At 41.2% G+C, this 19319-nt stretch overlaps 1 long non-coding RNA gene across 1 annotated transcript; it reads left to right on the top strand.

The window, feature by feature from the left end:
• Positions 1 to 2013: 2013 nt before the first annotated feature.
• On the top strand, positions 2014 to 19078 carry LOC134761568 (uncharacterized). Its single transcript, XR_010140373.1, has 3 exons — positions 2014 to 2108; positions 11111 to 11284; positions 17047 to 19078. It is a non-coding gene; the product is annotated as an uncharacterized LOC134761568 (long non-coding RNA).
• The last annotated feature ends 241 nt before the right edge of the window (positions 19079 to 19319 follow it).

The following is a 19319-nucleotide window of genomic DNA, read 5'->3' as shown; positions in this document are numbered from 1 at the left end:
ACATCGATATTCTCTGGCTACATTAGTTTTATTGTAATAGTAGGAAATAAGGCTTGGATTGTGACTATAGGGACAGTGAAGGTAGCCTCTAGCAAATGGTAAAGCAGAAAAGAACTTCTGAAAATACGAAGAAATGAGAAAGAGATAATAACTTGAGTGATACAGGGGAAAGAAAGAAAAGGAAGACAGGAGAGACTAAAAAAGGGAAATAAATAAAAGTCATAAATCAATGGAAGGCATGACATTCAGCTTATTGGTAGTTCCATTAAATGTAAACCGGCTGAATTATTCTACTAAAGGATAGACCACGACAGATATATATATGAAATAAAATGATAAATAAATATTTTATTTAATATATATTTCATTTATATATGTCAAGTAATGAAATTGCCACTTGTATTCAGTGCTGATGAGGATCAGGAAGAAATCACTATCATACATAGCAGGTGAAAGTATAAATTGTTACATTTCTTTTGAAAAGCAATCTGGCAAGATAAGCAAATAGAATTAAAATAATTGAACCAGCAAACAATTCTTTATTTATGAATTTGCTCTATAGAATTTAAACATAAGTCCCCCAGGATATATGTGAAAATATGTTGAAGCATTAGCTGTAGTTGCACAACAGTGCAAAAAGTTGAAGTCCCATCAATAGGAAAAAGATTGAATAAACAGGGACATATCCATGCCATAGAAGCTATTGAAAATGCTGGCATTTTACAATTATATTTATTGTGATGGTTTTCATACTGGTGAACTCTTTGAAAACCATCTAAAACTTTAACCATATGGTTTGTAGTAATTAATTATGTACAGCCAGCAAATAAAACCCTCTGTAGCCATAAAAATTCGCTGGACATAGTCCCAGCAACTTAGGAGGCTGAGGTGGGAGGACTGCTTGAGCCCAAGAGCTCAAGACCACTCTGGGAAACACAGCAAGACCCTGTCTTAAGAGAGAGAAAAAAAAAAGGCATGTAAGTATAGCTATTTTCATATAGTGTTTAGAGTGTCTCTTGTTAAAGTGAAAATCAGTTTACAAAATAGCAGTTATTTTTATTTAAATCTCAAAGTCATATAGTACTATCAGATGCTGTATATAGTGAAGACTATTAAAAATCAATCACAATTTAATCCTAAATAGCATATTCATAAAATCATTTCAATTAAAATTGGACAATAAACAGAAATGCTCCTTTTTATCAAAAAGATCCAACACTGCCTCAAGGTTCTTAGAAATTTTTAGTAAGATAAGATAATGAAATTACATGATAAACATTGAAAACTAGAGCTTACTGATTATACTACCATGTAGCTATAAACATCTGAGACTAATAATTGAATTAATAAAAATCATGTTAGGTTTTTAGATATAACCTAAATATTCAAAACCAATATTCCCCCACCTCCAATTTAATCAAAAAGCACCAAAAAGAAATGGGTAAAATATCCCACTTATCATACAGACAGAAACCCTAAAACATATAGGAGTAACAAAAATACACTGGATTTCAAAGAAGAAAACAATAAAATCTTATTAAAGGACATGAAAGAGTTTCCAAACTAGTAGAAAAATGTTACATATTCCTGGGTGAGAAGCCTTATTACAATGAAAATATCGATATCCCTAAATTAGCATTTGGACATAATGCAATTCCAGTTAGAATTCCATCAAATATTTAAATTAGATTAAAGGATCTTAAAATTTATAGAGGAGAATAACTATCTGATATTCGTCAAGATACTTTTGAAAAATAATTGTCTTACCAAATATGGGAAAACTCTAAAGCATTGTAATCAAATCTGTAGGGTATTCATATAGGAATAAATAAATAAGAGTGAGACAGAAAGAAGAATCCAAAAATAAAGGCAAATAAATAGAGCATAGCTAATAATTTAAGTGAGATTTAAATTTAGTGGGAAAAGAATGGATTATTTAAAATAAGCACTGCCACTATCTGGAAAATAAAATTGGGCGCCTACTTACTTCATATAAAAAATAAATTCCAGGGGGGAGGAGCCAAGATGGCCGAATAGGAACAGCTCCGGTCTACAGCTCCCAGCGCGAGCGACGCAGAAGACGGGTGATTTCTGCATTTCCATCTGAGGTACCGTGTTCATCTCACTAGGGAGTGCCAGACAGTGGGCGCAGGTCAGTGGGTGAGCGCACCGTGCGCCAGCCGAAGCAGGGGCGAGGCATTGCCTCACTCGGGAAGTGCAAGGGGTCAGGGAGTTCCCCTTCCAGGGGTGACAGACGGCACCTGGAAAATCGGGCCACTCCCACCCGAATACTGTGCTTTTCCGACGGGCTTAGGAAACGGTGCCCCAGGAGAGTATAGCCCGCACCTGGCTCAGAGGGTCCTACGCCCACGGAGTCTCGCTGATTGCTAGCACAGCAGTCTGAGATCAAACAGCAAGTCGGCAGCGAGGCTGGGGGAGGGGCGCCCGCCATTGCCCAGGCTCGCTTAGGTAAACAAAGCAGCCTGGAAGCTTGAACTGGGTGGAGCCCACCACAGCTCAAGGAGGCCTGCCTGCCTCTGTAGGCTCCACCTCTGGGGGCAGGACACAGACAAACAAAAAGACAGCAGTAACCTCTGCAGACTTAAATGTCCCTGTCTGACAGCTGTGAGGAGAGCAGTGGTTCTCCCAGCACGCAGCTGGAGATCTGAGAACGGGCTGACTGCCTCCTCAAGTGGGTCCCTGACCCCTGACCCCCGAGCAGCCTAACTGGGAGGCACCCCCCAGCAGGGGCAGACTGACACCTCACACGGCCGGCCAGGTACTCCAACAGACCTGCAGCTGAGGGTTCTGTCTGTTAGAAGGAAAACTAACAGAAAGGACATCCACACCAAAAACCCATCTGTACATCACCATCATCAAAGACCAAAAGTAGATAAAACCACAAAGATGGGGAAAAAACAGAGCAGAAAAACTGGAAACTCTAAAAACCAGAGTACCTCTCCTCCTCCAAAGGAATGCAGTTCCTCACCAGCAACGGAACAAAGCTGGACGGAGAATGACTTTGACGAGCTGAGAGAAGAAGGCTTCAGACGATCAAATTACTCCGAGCTACGGGAGGATATTCAAACCAAAGGCAAAGAAGTTGAAAACTTTGAAAAAAATTTAGAAGAATGTATAACTAGAATAACCAATACAGAGAAGTGCTTAAAGGAGCTGATGGAGCTGAAAACCAAGGCTCGAGAACTACGTGAAGAATGCAGAAGCCTCAGGAGCCGATGCGATCAAATGGAAGAAAGGGTATCAGCCCTGGAAGATGAAATGAATGAAATGAAGCGAGAAGGGAAGTTTAGAGAAAAAAGAATAAAAAGAAACAAGCAAAGCCTCCAAGAAATGTGGGACTATGTGAAAAGACCAAATCTACGTCTGATTGGTGTACCTGAAAGTGACGGGGAGAATGGAAACAAGTTGGAAAACACTCTGCAGGATATTATCCAGGAGAACTTCCCCAATCTAGCAAGGCAGGCCAACATTCAGATTCAGGAAATACAGAGAACGCCATAAAGATACTCCTCGAGAAGAGCAACTCCAAGACACATAATTGTCAGATTCACCAAAGTTGAAATGAAGGAAAAAATGTTAAGGGCAGCCAGAGAGAAAGGTCGGGTTACCATCAAAGGGAAGCCCATCAGACTAACAGCGGATCTCTCGGCAGAAACACTACAAGCCAGAAGAGAGTGGGGGCCAATATTCAACATTCTTAAAGAAAAGAATTTTCAACCCAGAATTTCATATCCTGCCAAACTAAGCTTCATAAGTGAAGGAGAAATAAAATACTTTACAGACAAGCAAATGCTGAGAGATTTTGTCACCACCAGGCCTGCCCTAAAAGAGCTCCTGAAGGAAGCGCTAAACATGGAAAGGCACAACCGATACCAGCCACTGCAAAATCATACCGAAATGTAAAGAACATCGAGACTAGGAAGAGACTGCATCAACTAACGAGCAAAATATCCAGCTAACATCATAATGACAGGATCAGATTCACACATAACAATATTAACTTTAAATGTAAATGGACTAAATGCTCCAATTAAAAGACACAGACTGGCAAACTGGATAAAGACTCAAGACCCATCAGTGTGCTGTATTCAGGAAACCCATCTCACGTGCAGAGACACACATAGGCTCAAAATAAAAGGATGGAGGAAGATCTACCAAGCAAATGGAAAACAAAAAAAGGCAGGGGTTGCAATCCTAGTCTCTGATAAAACAGACTTTAAACCAACAAAGATCAAAAGAGACAAAGAAGGCCATTACATAATGGTAAAGGGATTAATTCAACAAGAAGAGCTAACTATCCTAAATATATATGCACCCAATACAGGAGCACCCAGATTCATAAAGCAAGTCCTGAGTGACCTACAAAGAGACTTAGACTCCCACACATTAATAATGGGAGACTTTAACACCCCACTATCAACATTAGACAGATCAACGAGACAGAAAGTCAACAAGGATACCCAGGAATTGAACTCAGCTCTGCACCAAGCGGACCTAATAGACATCTACAGAACTCTCCACCCCAAATCAACAGAATATACATTTTTTTCAGCACCACACCACACCTATTCCAAAATTGACCATATACTTGGAAGTAAAGCTCTCCTCAATAAATGTAAAAGAACAGAAATTGTAACAAACTGTCTCTCAGATCACAGTGCAATCAAGCTAGAACTCAGGATTAAGAATCTCACTCAAAACCGCTCAACTATGTGGAAACTGAACAACCTGCTCCTGAATGACTACTGGGTACATAACGAAATGAAGGCAGAAATAAAGATGTTCTTTGAAACCAACGAGAACAAAGACACAACATACCAGAATCTCTGGGATGCATTCAAAGCAGTGTGTAGAGGGAAATTTATAGCACTAAATGCCCACAAGAGAAAGCAGGAAAGATCCAAAATTGACACCCTAACATCACAATTAAAAGAACTAGAAAAGCAAGAGCAAACACATTCAAAAGCTAGCAGAAGGCAAGAAATAACTAAAATCAGAGCAGAACTGAAGGAAATAGAGACACAAAAAACCCTTCAAAAAAATCAATGAATCCAGGAGCTGGTTTTTTGAAAGGATCAACAAAATTGATAGACCGCTAGCAAGATTAATAAAGAAAAAAAGAGAGAAGAATCAAATAGATGCAATAAAAAATGATAAAGGGGATATCACCACCGATCCCACAGAAATACAAACTACCATCAGAGAATATTACAAACACCTCTATGCAAATAAACTAGAAAATCTAGAAGAAATGGATAAATTCCTCAACACATACACCCTCCCAAGACTAAACCAGGAAGAAGTTGAATCTCTGAATAGACCAATAACAGGAGCTGAAATTGTGGCAATAATCAATAGCTTACCAACCAAAAAAAGTCCAGGTCCAGATGGATTCACAGCCAAATTCTACCAGAGGTACAAGGAGGAGCTGGTACCATTCCTTCTGAAACTATTCCAATCAATAGAAAAAGAGGGAATCCTCCCTAACTCATTTTATGAGGCCAGCATCATCCTGATACCAAAGCCTGGCAGAGACACAACCAAAAAAGAGAATTTTAGACCAATATCCTTGATGAACATTGATGCAAAAATCCTCAATAAAATACTGGCAAACAGAATCCAGCAGCACATCAAAAAGCTTATCCACCATGATCAAGTGGGCTTCATCCCTGGGATGCAAGGCTGGTTCAATATACGCAAATCAATAAATGTAATCCAGCATATAAACAGAACGAAAGACAAAAACCACATGATTATCTCAATAGATGCAGAAAAGGCCTTTGACAAAATTCAACAACCCTTCATGCTAAAAACTCTCAATAAATTAGGAATTGATGGGACGTATCTCAAAATAATAAGAGCTATTTATGACAAACCCACAGCCAATATCATACTGAATGGGCAAAACTGGAAGCATTCCCTTTGAAAACTGGCACAAGACAGGGATGCCCTCTCTCACCACTTCTATTCAACATAGTGTTGGAAGTTCTGGCCAGGGCAATTAGGCAGGAGAAGGAAATCAAGGGTATTCAATTAGGAAAAGAGGAAGTCAAATTGTCTCTGTTTGCAGATGACATGATAGTATATCTAGAAAACCCCATTGTCTCAGCCCAAAATCTCCTTAAGCTGATAAGCAACTTCAGCAAAGTCTCAGGATACAAAATCAATGTGCAAAAATCACAAGCATTCTTATACATCAATAACAGACAAACAGAGAGCCAAATCATGAGTGAACTCCCATTCACAATTGCTTCAAAGAGAATAAAATACCTAGGAATCCTACTTACAAGGGATGTGAAAGACCTCTTCAAGGAGAACTACAAACCACTGCTCAAGGAAATAAAAGAGGATACAAACAAATGGAAGAACATTCCATGCTCATGGGTAGGAAGAATCAATATCATGAAAATGGCCATCCTTCCCAAGGTAATTTACAGATTCAATGCCATCCCCATCAAGCTACCAATGACTTTCTTCACAGAATTGGAAAAAACTACTTTAAAGTTCATATGGAACTAAAAAAGAGCCCGCATCGCCAAGTCAATCCTAAGCCAAAAGAACAAAGCTGGAGGCATCACACTACCTGACTTCAAACTATACTACAAGGCTACAGTAACCAAAACAGCATGGTACTGGTACCAAAACAGAGATATAGATCAATGGAACAGAACAGAGCCGTCAGAAATAATGCCACATATCTACAAGTATCTGATCTTTGACAAACCTGACAAAAACAAGAAATGGGGAAAGGATTCCCTATTTAATAAATGGTGCTGGGAAAACTGGCTAGCCATATGTAGAAAGCTGAAACTGGATCCCTTCCTTACACCTTATACAAAAATCAATTCAAGATGGATTAAAGACTTAAATGTTAGACCTAAAACCATAAAAACCCTAGAAGAAAACCTAGGCATTACCATTCAGGACATAGGCATGGGCAAGGACTTCATGTCTAAAACACCAAAAGCAATGGCAACAAAAGCCAAAATTGACAAATGGGATCTAATTAAACTCAAGAGCTTCTGCACAGCAAAAGAAACTACCATCAGAGTGAACAGGCAACCTACAAAATGGGAGAAAATTTTCGCAACCTACTCATCTGACAAAGGGCTAATATCCAGAATCTACAATGAACTCCAACAAATTTACAAGAAAAAAACAAACAACCCCATCAAAAAGTGGGCAAAGGACATGAACAGACACTTCTCAAAAGAAGACATTTATGCAGCCAAAAAACACATGAAAAAATGCTCACCATCACTGGCTATCAGAGAAATGCAAATCAAAACCACAATGAGATACCATCTCACACCAGTTAGAATGGCAATCATTAAAAAGTCGGGAAACAACAGGTGCTGGAGAGGATGTGGAGAAATAGGAACACTTTTACACTGTTGGTGGGACTGTAAACTAGTTCAACCCTTGTGGAAGTCAGTGTGGCGATTCCTCAGGGATCTAGAACTAGAAATTCCATTCGACCCAGCCATCCCATTACTGGGTATATACCCAAAGGACTATAAATCATGCTGCTATAAAGACACATGCACACGTATGTTTATTGCGGCATTATTCACAATAGCAAAGACTTGGAACCAACCCAAATGTCCAACAATGATAGACTGGATTAAGAAAATGTGGCACATATACACCATGGAATACTATGCAGCCATAAAAAATGATGAGTTCATGTCCTTTGTAGGGACATGGATGAAATTGGAAATCATCATTCTCAGTAAACTATCGCAAGAACAAAAAACCAAACACCGCATATTCTCACTCATAGGTGGGAATTGAACAATGAGAACACATGGACACAGGAAGGGGAACATCACACTCTGGGGACTGTTGTGGGGTGGGGGGAGGGGGGAGGGATAGCATTGGGAGATATACCTAATGCTAGATGACGAGTTGGTGGGTGCAGCGCACCAGCATGGCACATGTATACATATGTAACTTACCTGCACATTGCGCACATGTACCATAAAACCTAAAGTATAATAATAATAATAATAATAATAATAATAATGATAATAAATAAATAAATAAATAAATAAATAAATTCCAGATGTCTTATAGACTGAATGCCAAAATAAGTAAATCAATAAAATAAGCAATAATTTCTGCAGAAAAATCTAGGAAAATCTGTCTAATATTGGGAAAGGAAGATGTTATTAACAAAGACTAGAAACTCAGAAGGTAGAAAATTAAAAAGACATATTTGACCCATACAAATTGTACACTTTTAAAAACAGACAAAACAGCTGATCTGGAAAAATGCTTCTAAGGCAGAGAATAGTATCTGACAATATTTGCAATACACAAAAAGATCTCAGGAATTGATGAAAAGGGAAATGCACTCTACCAGAAAAGTGAGTAAAGAAGACGAATAATCACAAGAATAAATCCACACAGCTAAGATGAATATGGAAAATGATCAAACCACTAATTATCAGGGGAAGTCAAATTATAATAACTTTCATCCATACAGGCATGTTTATGTGTGTGGGTGTGTGAAATTAGATAAACTTAGAAAAATATGGAAAGATAATTATGAGGTTGTCTGAGTAGTTCATATGAGATGATGGGGTAAAAGGTGGGATGGAGAATCAAAGGAAAAAAGTAAAGAAAAAAGACTAAATTTGAAAACACTGCATTTAAGTAAATTACATCCATTTCTTGAATAACAAATGTTTAAAGATTAAATCAATAAGCGTCTCTAAGAAGTACAGTGTTAAGGCCTCAGGCCCTGGCACCAGGCCCCTTATTGACCTTGACCCCTCCTGGTCTATGCGACCTTGGGCAATTCATTCATGCAACAGAAAATGGGGATAATAATGGCACATACTCATATGATTGTTTTTAGGATAGGTTGAAATTATAAACTTAATTGACTTGTCACAGTTCCAACTACTGTGTGTAATAAATGCATTGCAAATGTTAGCTATCATTATTACCAAACAAGTATAATCTTGAACAAAGACTTACTGTACTTTTTAAAGCAACTTACTTGATAAAAGTTAACATTCTTGATAAAAAGAATGTTTACAAATTCTTTTGTCTTCCATCAAAGAAATGGAGACTCTAGAAATGATAAAAACTAAATGCTAGGACCCGCCACCAATCGTAGAATTCACAGAAATGATGACAAAACTCCTCCAAAATTATAATGGAAGTCAATGAGAAGATAAGAGAATAAAAACTTAATTTTCTGCAACTTTCCAAAATCATAACTATTTTTTAAAGTAAGGAACATCTGCTCAATACTGAAAATTATAGTTTCTTTTAGCAACAGAAATTAGTACAGTATCCTATCATCATAAATGCTCCTGTAAGCTCCTTCCCTGTCACCTGGACTGCCTGACTTGCTGACGCCTGCTATTTATGCCCCAGCCACTTAACTGCTTAGCAGTTTCCCTTACTGTAGAAGTACAAGAACCCACTTAGCACAGCCCAAACCTTCTTCATTGTGTGCAACAATCTCATGGCATCTCTTACAAGTTTCCTAGTTATCACAAATTAGCCATTTATCCATAGACAGTATCAGTTCTCAAGCTTTAATAAGAATCATCAGTAAGCGTGTTAAATACAGATTCCTGGGCAATCACTGTAAACGCTGGATTTTGTAAGTCTGTGGTGGAGCACAGGAATCTGTGTTTTTCAACAGATCACCTAGGAGATTCTCATGCAAGTGATCCAACGACTGCACTTGGAAATGACTGCACTGCTTTAAGAATAGTGTAAACCTTGGAGCCTGTTAGACATGCAGAATCTGGGGCCTTACCTAGGACCCGCTGAATTAGAACCTACATTTTAACAAGATCTCCAGGCGACTCATGTGCCTGTTAAGTTTTGAGAAGCACGTTAATTTTGAAAGAACATCCTCATTGTCTGAAATAACCTGGAAGAGTAAGTAGAGCCTTTCAGTTCCAAAGGTGTTCAGTTCAGTTCTAAAGAATCGCACAGAAGAATCACACAGAAGAAATACATGGACCACATATTTTGGTAAGAGTTTTATCATTGCTTTGAGGTTTTAATTCAGTTTTACAGTTCTTATTGAGAAATACCATATACTAAACCTCATTCTCCAATTTGGTTGCATTCTCGAGAACATAAGGGTTTCTTGCTGAGCTCTTTTTATCCTCTGTTTTACACAATTATTTTGGGAGGTTGCTGGCTTACCAGGGAAATAATGTGCTATTTTCTATACAATATAATTTTCCTAACTCTACATTTTACATATCAGGTTCATGCCCTCACTAAATTCAAACATTTTATTTGTTTGCTTAAGGCAAGACTTTGGGGTCATTCCCCAAACAAGTATCTCATCTGATGAAATCAGGAAGGTACTTCTGGTGTCAAAGGGAAGTGTCTCATCTCCAGGGAGGGACTCCAACTTTTTGGCCGGGGGAGCAAGAACATCTGTTTCGGTCGTGATCCGTCCTGTTGGCTGAGCTGTCGGTGGGGGTGTTTGGGATGCAGCCCTGGACCTTCGTCGGAAGACACTGCTGTGGTCATCAAAGGATATTTGCCATGGAATCCAGGACACACCCATAGGGAATAAATACACAGTTACGAAAAAATGATTACCAATAAAATAGTGACCTAGAAAGGCCCACAAGCTGGCTCAGGCCCTGGCTTTTTCTCCCCTCTTCTATTTTTACTCATTGGAAATAGACAAGAACATTTCAGAAAGAACATCCTCACTGTCTGAAATAATCTGGAAGAATAAGTACAGCAGTTCAGTTCCAAACGCATTGTGGATACTCCATGTGTATTTTCATCAGCTGGTAACAATTTCTTAAAAACAAGACTTGATATGTGGCATTTTGCTCCTCAAGTCCATTTTAAATTATCTGTCCTCTCACCTAGCAGGTTATAGGGAACACCCAGGAGGCCATAGGTATGAGGAGAGACAGAGGCTACAGTAGCTCAGAGATCAGCCATGTGGGGTTCTGAGGCACTGTATTAGTCTGTTTTCATGCTTCTGATAGAGACATACCCAAGACTGGGCCATTTACAAAAGAAAGTGGTTTCTTTAGAATTGGAAAAGATCTCATAATTCATTTAATCCAACCCTTATTGTATGTAGGTGAAGAAATGGCACCAGGAGGATGACTTGCTGGTTCGTGATGGGACTCACCTCTGCTGATGCAAGGGCTGACTGCCATAAATGTCCATATACGAGATCTCGTGAGACCCATTCACTGTCACGGGAACAGTAGGGGAAAGAAGATGATTCAGTCATCTTCTACTGGGTCCTAAGGTAAGTTTTCAAAATTTATTTTTAATTATTATACATTTAAAAAAACAAAACATTTTGCTCTTCAATGGAGAGGAATCAGGTCAGACAGCTGCACAGGAAAAACAGATGTTTAAAAATACATTTTATGGATAAAGTGTATTTTTTTTCCTTTTCCTGGTTCCTCTTGACCTGTGGTTTTTTGGTTTGACCCTTGTTGTGAAAACAGAGCTGGATATGCACGTATTTCTTAGGCTTCCTAAACTCCTGAAATAGAGCAACACAGGAACACCTGCTGAGAACGTGGGGAGGGGGCAGGGAGCTGCAACTTTCCACACCCAGGAAGAAACCAGGCTGAGGTTTCTGTTCTGGAGCCATTAGTGACATGAGCTCAGTTAAACATGTGAAGGACTTTTTCAAACATCACTTATGTCCCCTGACCAAATGTGACTTGGGGTCTTCAAAGGTTCAGGAGAAGCCCAGGTTAGAGCTCAAGTATCCACATTTGCCCAGAGGCAGCACAGGGTCCATATTATTTCTATTAAGGAGATAGTTTAAGCTCATTTGGCAAACTGGGTTAATGACTAACTGGGTTAAGTGACTCAGATAAAATCCCCACATCCTGACTTGTGGTTAGACATTTGACTACCTTTATCTCAAAGAGTTTGAATCATTTTGTTTCTTGTTGAAGGTTTTGTAAAATAAGGTGCAGATATTGCACTATTTTACTCATCTTGGGGATAGTGAAAGAGTCGTGGAGCTACCATAAGTGGTACATTGAATGAGCCGAATTCAGCACGATGTCAGCCAAAACCTCTGGACCCCAGTGAACTCACTCTGGACCAGTTGCTCTGCCTGCCTCTGGACTGAAACCTGGCCACACCACCTGGGGAGGGGAAGGGAGGAAGGAACTCTGAGCTGCCATATAGTCTCAATGGAGCCTCAGCTGACCCCAGAGAGTTTTGAAGTTGGGATGACCCTTCAGAGATGTCCCCATTTGGCAAGGGGCCCAGGCCTTTGTTCTCCCACATCTGTTGGCCAGTGGCTGCTGGCCTCCCCAGGAAGGCAGCATGGCCTCTGGGAGCTGATAGCTGAGGGCTGTCTGCAGGCGGCAGTCCTAGCAGCAGGGCACCAACCCTTTATCCTGCCTCAGGACATCCCAGTGTCCATACAGGGAACTGGAGAAAAAGGGCACAATCCTTAGCTGGTACAGGTGTGACCTGCCATCGGAACCTTCTGGCAGACGTGCAAGTGCAAGCTGGTCTTCAGTGAGGAGCTTTTGGGGTTTCCGTAAAGATCCCTCCAAGGACCTCTGACTGCAGTTCCTTGCATGGACAGTGCTCCCCTGGCCAGCCGCCGTGACCCCACACAGGCCTGGGATTTTTGTGTGCACTCCTCTGTGGGATCCCCTCCCCTCCCAGGTGCTCCGTTAGCATAGGACCTCCTTAAAGATGATTCATGGCTAGACAATGTCCCCACAGTCCATGTCCTGTTCCTTGGAAAAAGGTACTTTGTCTCACTCTCCGTGACCAACTATGCTGATTTTTCCAGGACTGTCCTGGTTTTAGCACAGAAAGTCTCACCTCCCAGGAAACCTTACAGTCCTGGGCAAACCAGGGTGGTCGGTCACCCTAGAACATATGGACCTGAAACATCCACGTCTCTGCACTTCAGCTGCAGTGTCACACGCTAGGCTTTTCAGGTGTGAATTAAATACCGTTTCTTATGCCCATCAAACTCCAGGGACTTATAGAAAGCCTTCCAAATGGCCAGTGAAGCCCCTCCTCGAGGCTTGCGTGGTAGGGGAAGTGCACAGGCTATGACCCTTGAAGTCAGGGGAAAACAGAACACGAGGGCTGACGCTCCAAAGCAAGCCCGCCTTCTCCCGGAATCCTCAGTGTCTCCTGACACCTTATTTAGCCTGGAAGTGGGTCATGGGCTACAGTTTACAAAACCTGTCTCAAAACCCGCTGGTCCATCTGCTGGGGGTGGAGTGAGCTGAACTCTCTGGGTATAAAGTCCCAGGGGAGCATGTGCTCAGTGGGAAATGGTTCCTGGAGGGACTGTTAACCATCCTCAGGAGAGAGGCTGGACAGGAATCTGCTTCTTAGCATCAGCATTTGTGGCAGCCTTTTTTCCTTTAAATTCTTTAGCTTTAGGCCAGGAACTTTAAAGAGTTATGTATATAAAAATCATCCAAGGATTCTATTAAAAATATAGCTTATCTGTTCTTAAACTTGAAAAGATGCTCAACCTCACTTATAATAAAAGAAGCACAAATTAAAACTATAGCAAGACAATATTTCTAACCTGTCAAATCAGCAAAACATCTGATATTTTCTGTTGGTAATGCTATGGTGGAAATCAACACTCTTATGCATGGTTGGTTTGTCCCTGAGGAGAGGCATCTGGCAATACCCAACACAATTATAGGTGCATTTACCCTCTGATCCAGAAACCCATGTCTGATCATCTATACTAGAGATACACCTGTACATATAACAAATGACACATGCAGACAATCATTTCTTTCTTTTTTTTTTTTTTTGAGACGGAGTCACGCTCTGTTGCCCAGGCTGGAGTGCAGTGGCTCGATCTTGGCTCACTGCAAGCCCCGCCTCCCAGGTTCACTCCATTCTCCTGCCTCAGCCTCCCCAGTAGCTGGGACTACAGGCGTGTGCCACCATGCCCAGCTAATTTTTTTTTTAATATTTTAGCAGAGACGGGGTTTCACTGTGTTAGCCAGGATGGTCTCGATCTCCTGACCTCGTGATTCGCCCGCCTCAGCCTCCCAAAGGGCTGGGATTACAGCGTGAGCCACTGCGCTCGGCCGCAATCATTTCTTGTCTCATTGTTTGTAATAGCAAAGGAATAGGAAATAACCCAAGTGTAAAGCAATCAGATACACATAATTAAACCATTGTAGATCCACACAAAAGAATTTTATGTAGTATAAAAAAGGCAATGGGAATATTTACCTATATACTGCTAATATGAAGAGATCTTTAGGATATAGCATTAAATGAAAAAAATTAAATAGCAAGTTGTGTATATATACATAATACATATATACTTAACTTTTGCAAGAAACGAGGAAAAATACATATTAATATTTATGTGAATTTGCATAAAAAAACAAAAAATAATGAGCAATGTAGGGGATAAGGGAGAAGGAGGGTGACTGGGGACAGGACCTTAAGGACACTGTCTAAATGCTTTGCTATATGTATACTTTACACATGGATTTTCAGACCATGTAAATTATGAGCTACTCAATAAAACAGCTTAGAACTATGTAGATGTCCAAATCCCCTTTCTCGAATTCTAATTTACTGATTCCAGGGCAAGGCTCAGAATTCTGTAGTTTTGTAGAGCTTTGGAAGAAAACAAACCAAGGAATACACGCTGAAAAAGTCTCTCGAGGTGCTCTTTCTCCTACATTATTTTATTGACATTTTCACCAGAGCATTCCGTGTGGCTGAATTAATAAATATTTTGTGATACATTGGGCTCTAGGAAAAGCAACTGGAGAGGGGACAAAATGGAGGTGATTGGGAGGACCATAGTGGCATCAGCAGATGCATGCAGCAATGTAGAGTCAAGTCAGAGGCCTTTCTGGAAAGTGGTCACGTGGCCAGGATGGTCATCCCAGTGGTAGACTGTCCACAGGGATGTGTGCTACCATCTCTCCTTAGAGTCCGAGAAAGTTTCCTGGGAGTGTCTGAATTCTCAATGTTATGGAAGCAGCAGTTCTGAGGCAAATTAGCAAAAAAACAAGTGTTGACAGCTGGGATGGTGTTGGGGATTGAATTATGTTTCCTGAAAAGATATCTTCAAGTCCTAACCCTTGGTACCTGTGTATGTGACCTTTTGTGGAAATAGGGTCTTTGCTGATGCAATCAAATTGAAATGAGATCACACTGGATTAGGGTAGGCCCTAAATCAACGACCAGCATCTGAGAAGCGGGAAATTTGAGCAGTACAGAGCCACACAGACACACAGGACAGAAGGCCGTGGGACGACAGAGCAGTGATTGGAGTGATGCACTTGCCAACCAAGGAATGCCAAGGACTGGTAGCAACCCCCAGAAGCTAGGAAGAGACAGGGAAGACCCCTCCTTAGGGCCTTCAGAGGGGACATGGCCCTGCTGACACCTTGATTTCAGACTTCTAGATTCCAGAACTGTGAGAGAATACATTTCTCTTGTTTTAAGCCACCTAGTATGTGGTAACTTGTTATGGCAACCCTGGGAAACTAATACAGGTAGTGAGAGAAAAAAGTAAAGACACAAGTAACTCCAGGCCTGAGAAGCTGGAGAATGGTGTGGTTGAGACACCAAGGGTGGGATGGGGTGTTTGTAGGGGTCAGGGAGGATGGGAAACTCGGTTTTAACTCTTCAAATTTGCACAAGTGGACGTGTCAGGGAAGATGTGTCAGAACTGGCAGAATCTCTGAGTTGATACTCATGACGTTATAAAGGGCATCAGCGTACATTTGATGCATCAACATCTATCACGCCTATAATCCCAGCACTTTGGGAGGCCAAGGCAGGAGGATTGCTTGAGTTCAGGAGTTTGAAACCAGTTTGAGAAATGTAGTGAGACCCCTGCCTCTACAAAAAATAAAAGAATTAGCCGGGCATGATGACCTGTGCCTGTGATTCCAGCTACTCAGGAGGCTGAGGTAGGAGGATCAATTGAGCTTGGAATCTGAGGCTGCAATGGGTTATGATTGCACCATGACACTCTAACCTGAGTGACAGAGGAAAACAGTCTCAAAAAAAAAATAACAAAATCTATTAACCAAGTGCTCACTAAAGCCTTCTAGTTTCACAGCGCTGAGTCTCTCAAAATGCTAAGCGGTAGAGGAATAAAATCCGTGACCCACCCCCCAGAGAAATTTATGTAATATAATTGAGAGCTGCATATGTGAAGAATAATCTCGAAAGGAAACAATACATTGCAAATGGATGCAAGTTTAAAATTTTAGAAGAACAGATTGTACTGGTAAGTGTTTAACCACTGGCTTTCTAAAAAGAAAGCCCTGATTTGTATTGTTTGATGATTTCTGAAGTGTAAATATTCCCCCACAGCCAATTCCAAGCCCCCAGCGTGATGCCACTGAACACAGAGTAGGAAGATATGCCATCAGCTGGCTCCTGCGAGTCAGTCTGAGCCAGTACAAGCTGGCTCCAGCATCCCACCAAGGGTGAGGGCTGGGGAAATTAGGGGTTCAGGAAGAAACTGAATCTCAGCAGGTTCTAAAAAGGGGGCAGATTGGGAGAAAGGAGAAGAGCCTTCCACAGCAAAACAGCCTGAGTGAGAAGCAGGAGAAGAAACAGAGAAAGGTCATAGAGCCAGATGGAGCGGAGTTGGCATTGCAGCTCAGACACCTGTGAGCCGGGTGAGCTGAGCCTCAGTTTGCTACTCTGTAAAGTGAGCACCTGTCATGCAGGATTATATGACAGAGGCATGCTACTCGGTACATAGTACACAGAAATGTTAAGTTGCCTCAGCAGTGAGCTGAATAATTTTGTTGCAGTGTTGGTGTAGGGCTGTAGTGGTAGGTAAAGCTCTAAACACACACACACACCTGTTTATATGTGTACATATACATGAACATACACACATGTACTAATACACGTATATGTACATACACATACACATGTAGAATCCTCTACTTAAGACAAAGCTACATGGTTGGGCGTAGGGAGGTATGTTATTCTCCTTGAACGCAGGTGAGAAGGCTTCTGGAGCATGACATCATCTCTCTTGAATTATTCAAGGACATCTGAGGGATGAGAGGTCCTGAGATACTTGGGAGAGAAACATCCTGCGACAGCCTTTGAGGCTACCATCAACGGCAGCGGGACCGGAAAAAGCGCTCACATGGATGGGTTCCTTCCAGACTTATTGACAAAAGGGATTTTAGGTCAGTGTTTTTCCTTCAGGAAACAACAAGGAAACAGGACTCCTTCTGCTTTCTGTTAAGGAGGTGAGCAACCATTTCAGAAACTGGAGCAAATTCCTGACGTTGAACAAAAGAGTGTCCCTGGGGATATGACTCAGTGAGGCAGGGGCATCTTGAATGTGTCCTTTTATTAAGGTTGTGTCCCTGGGTAGAAGGAACTACTCTGTGTTATGGCTGTTTCTCCTTTAGCAACTCAATTCCAAATTAAATTATTTGGCTACAAACTCAGCTGTGCACCTTGGCTCAATCAGAATGGCTCTGGACCTGTCACTGCTTGAAATCATCCCTAGATACACAATGATAATAATCTTATGTTTGTAATCATATATATGTATATTCACCTTGTGAGTTCAAGGAATTTAAAGCAGCTTCTCACCTTTGCATGACTAGTTATGTTGAAATTTGTAATGATTGGTTGTCCCTGAGATGGTGCCAGCATTGCTACCAGCCAAGAATGATCTGTGACAAGAACAAATGGGAAAATCAGTGCACAGCCAAGCCATTGAGGCTGTTCCCAGTAAACATTAGGCAAAATAGTGCCTAAGACATGGAGGGTTGATCAGGAAAAGCAGGCAAGTGCAACAGGATTTTGAAGGACACATAGACTTTTGGGGAGAAGAGTAGACCAGGCAAGTGGCACGATCTGAATAGGTAAAGGGCAAAGGACTCAACCTCCTCAGCCTGTGGAGTTTAAATTCTGTCTGACCAGCAACCTTCCTGTCTGAAAAGGCAGTTACTGGTCAGACGGGAAGCCGGACAGGCTGCCACCATGGCTTCCAAGCTTAGCACTGTAGGCTCCTGGGTGGGCTTGACACAAAGGCCACACCAACGCAAGTGTTGACCATGGGATACTATCCAGCCATAAAAAGGAATGAAATCCTGTCATTTGCAGCAACACAGATGGAACTGGAGGATATTATGGTAAGCGAAATAAGCCAGGAACAGAAAGTTACATATTGCATCTTCTCAGTCATATGTGGAAGCTACAAACAAGTTGACCTCATAGAAGTAAAAAGTAGAGAATAAGATACTAGAGTCTAGGAAGGAAAGCAGATGTGGGATATGAAGAGATTTATTAAAGCAGGGGTCCCCAACTGCCAGGCCCTGGACCCGGTCTGTGGCTTGTTAGGAACTGGGCCACACAGCAGGAGGTGAGTGCCTGCAAGCTCACATTACCGCCTGAGCTCTGCCTCCTGTCAGATCAGTACTGTGAACTGCACGTGCAAGGGATCTAGGTTGTGTGCTCCTTATGAGAATCTAATGCCTGATGATCTGTCACTGTCTCCATCACCCCCAGATGGGACTGTCTAGTTGCAGGAAAACAAACTCAGGGCTCCTGCTGATTCTGTGTTATGGTGAGTTGTATAATTATTCCATTATATATTACAATGTAATAATAATAGAAATAAAGTACACAATAAATATAATGTACCTGAATCATCCCCAAACCATCCCCCACATCCTGGTCCATGGAAAAATAGTCTTCCATGAAACCAGTCATGGGTGCCAAAAAGGTTGGGGACTACTGTGTTAAAGGATGCAGAATAACAGCTAGGTAGGAGGAATAAGATCTAGTGTTCTGTAGTACTGTGGGATCACTATAACTATAACATATAGTTTCAGATTGCTAGAAGGAGGATATTGAATGTTCCCAACACAAAGAAAAAGTAAATGTTTGAGATGATGGATATGCTAAATACCCTGATCTGATCACTACACATTATATGTATCAAAACATCACTATGTACCTCATGAATATGTACAATTATGATTTGTCAATAACAAAATAAAATTAAAACAAGCAAACAAAAAACAGGTGTTAAGGCCGTGTGTGGACCTCATGACCTCTGGCTTTCCACCTGGGATATGGAGGGAGGCAGGACTAACACTTGTTCATGAGGTGGAACTAAGTAGAGCAGAAAATTTACGTGGGGAAAAACTAGGAGAGTTTGGTAGGATGGGGCCAAAGGCAGGACTGGGGCTCAGAAACAAAGCAAGGGAGGACAGGGGAGAAAATTGCAAAGCTGACAGGTAACAGAGATTTCTGTATCTTTGGTAGTGTTATGCTGAAACTGTGTATTTAAAAAG

This window comes from Pongo abelii, chromosome 5, assembly GCF_028885655.2.
Source record: "Pongo abelii isolate AG06213 chromosome 5, NHGRI_mPonAbe1-v2.0_pri, whole genome shotgun sequence".
NCBI lineage: Eukaryota > Metazoa > Chordata > Mammalia > Primates > Hominidae > Pongo > Pongo abelii.
The sequence above is the reverse complement of the archived record's forward strand: the minus strand, read 5'-3'. Positions and strand labels throughout refer to the sequence as shown.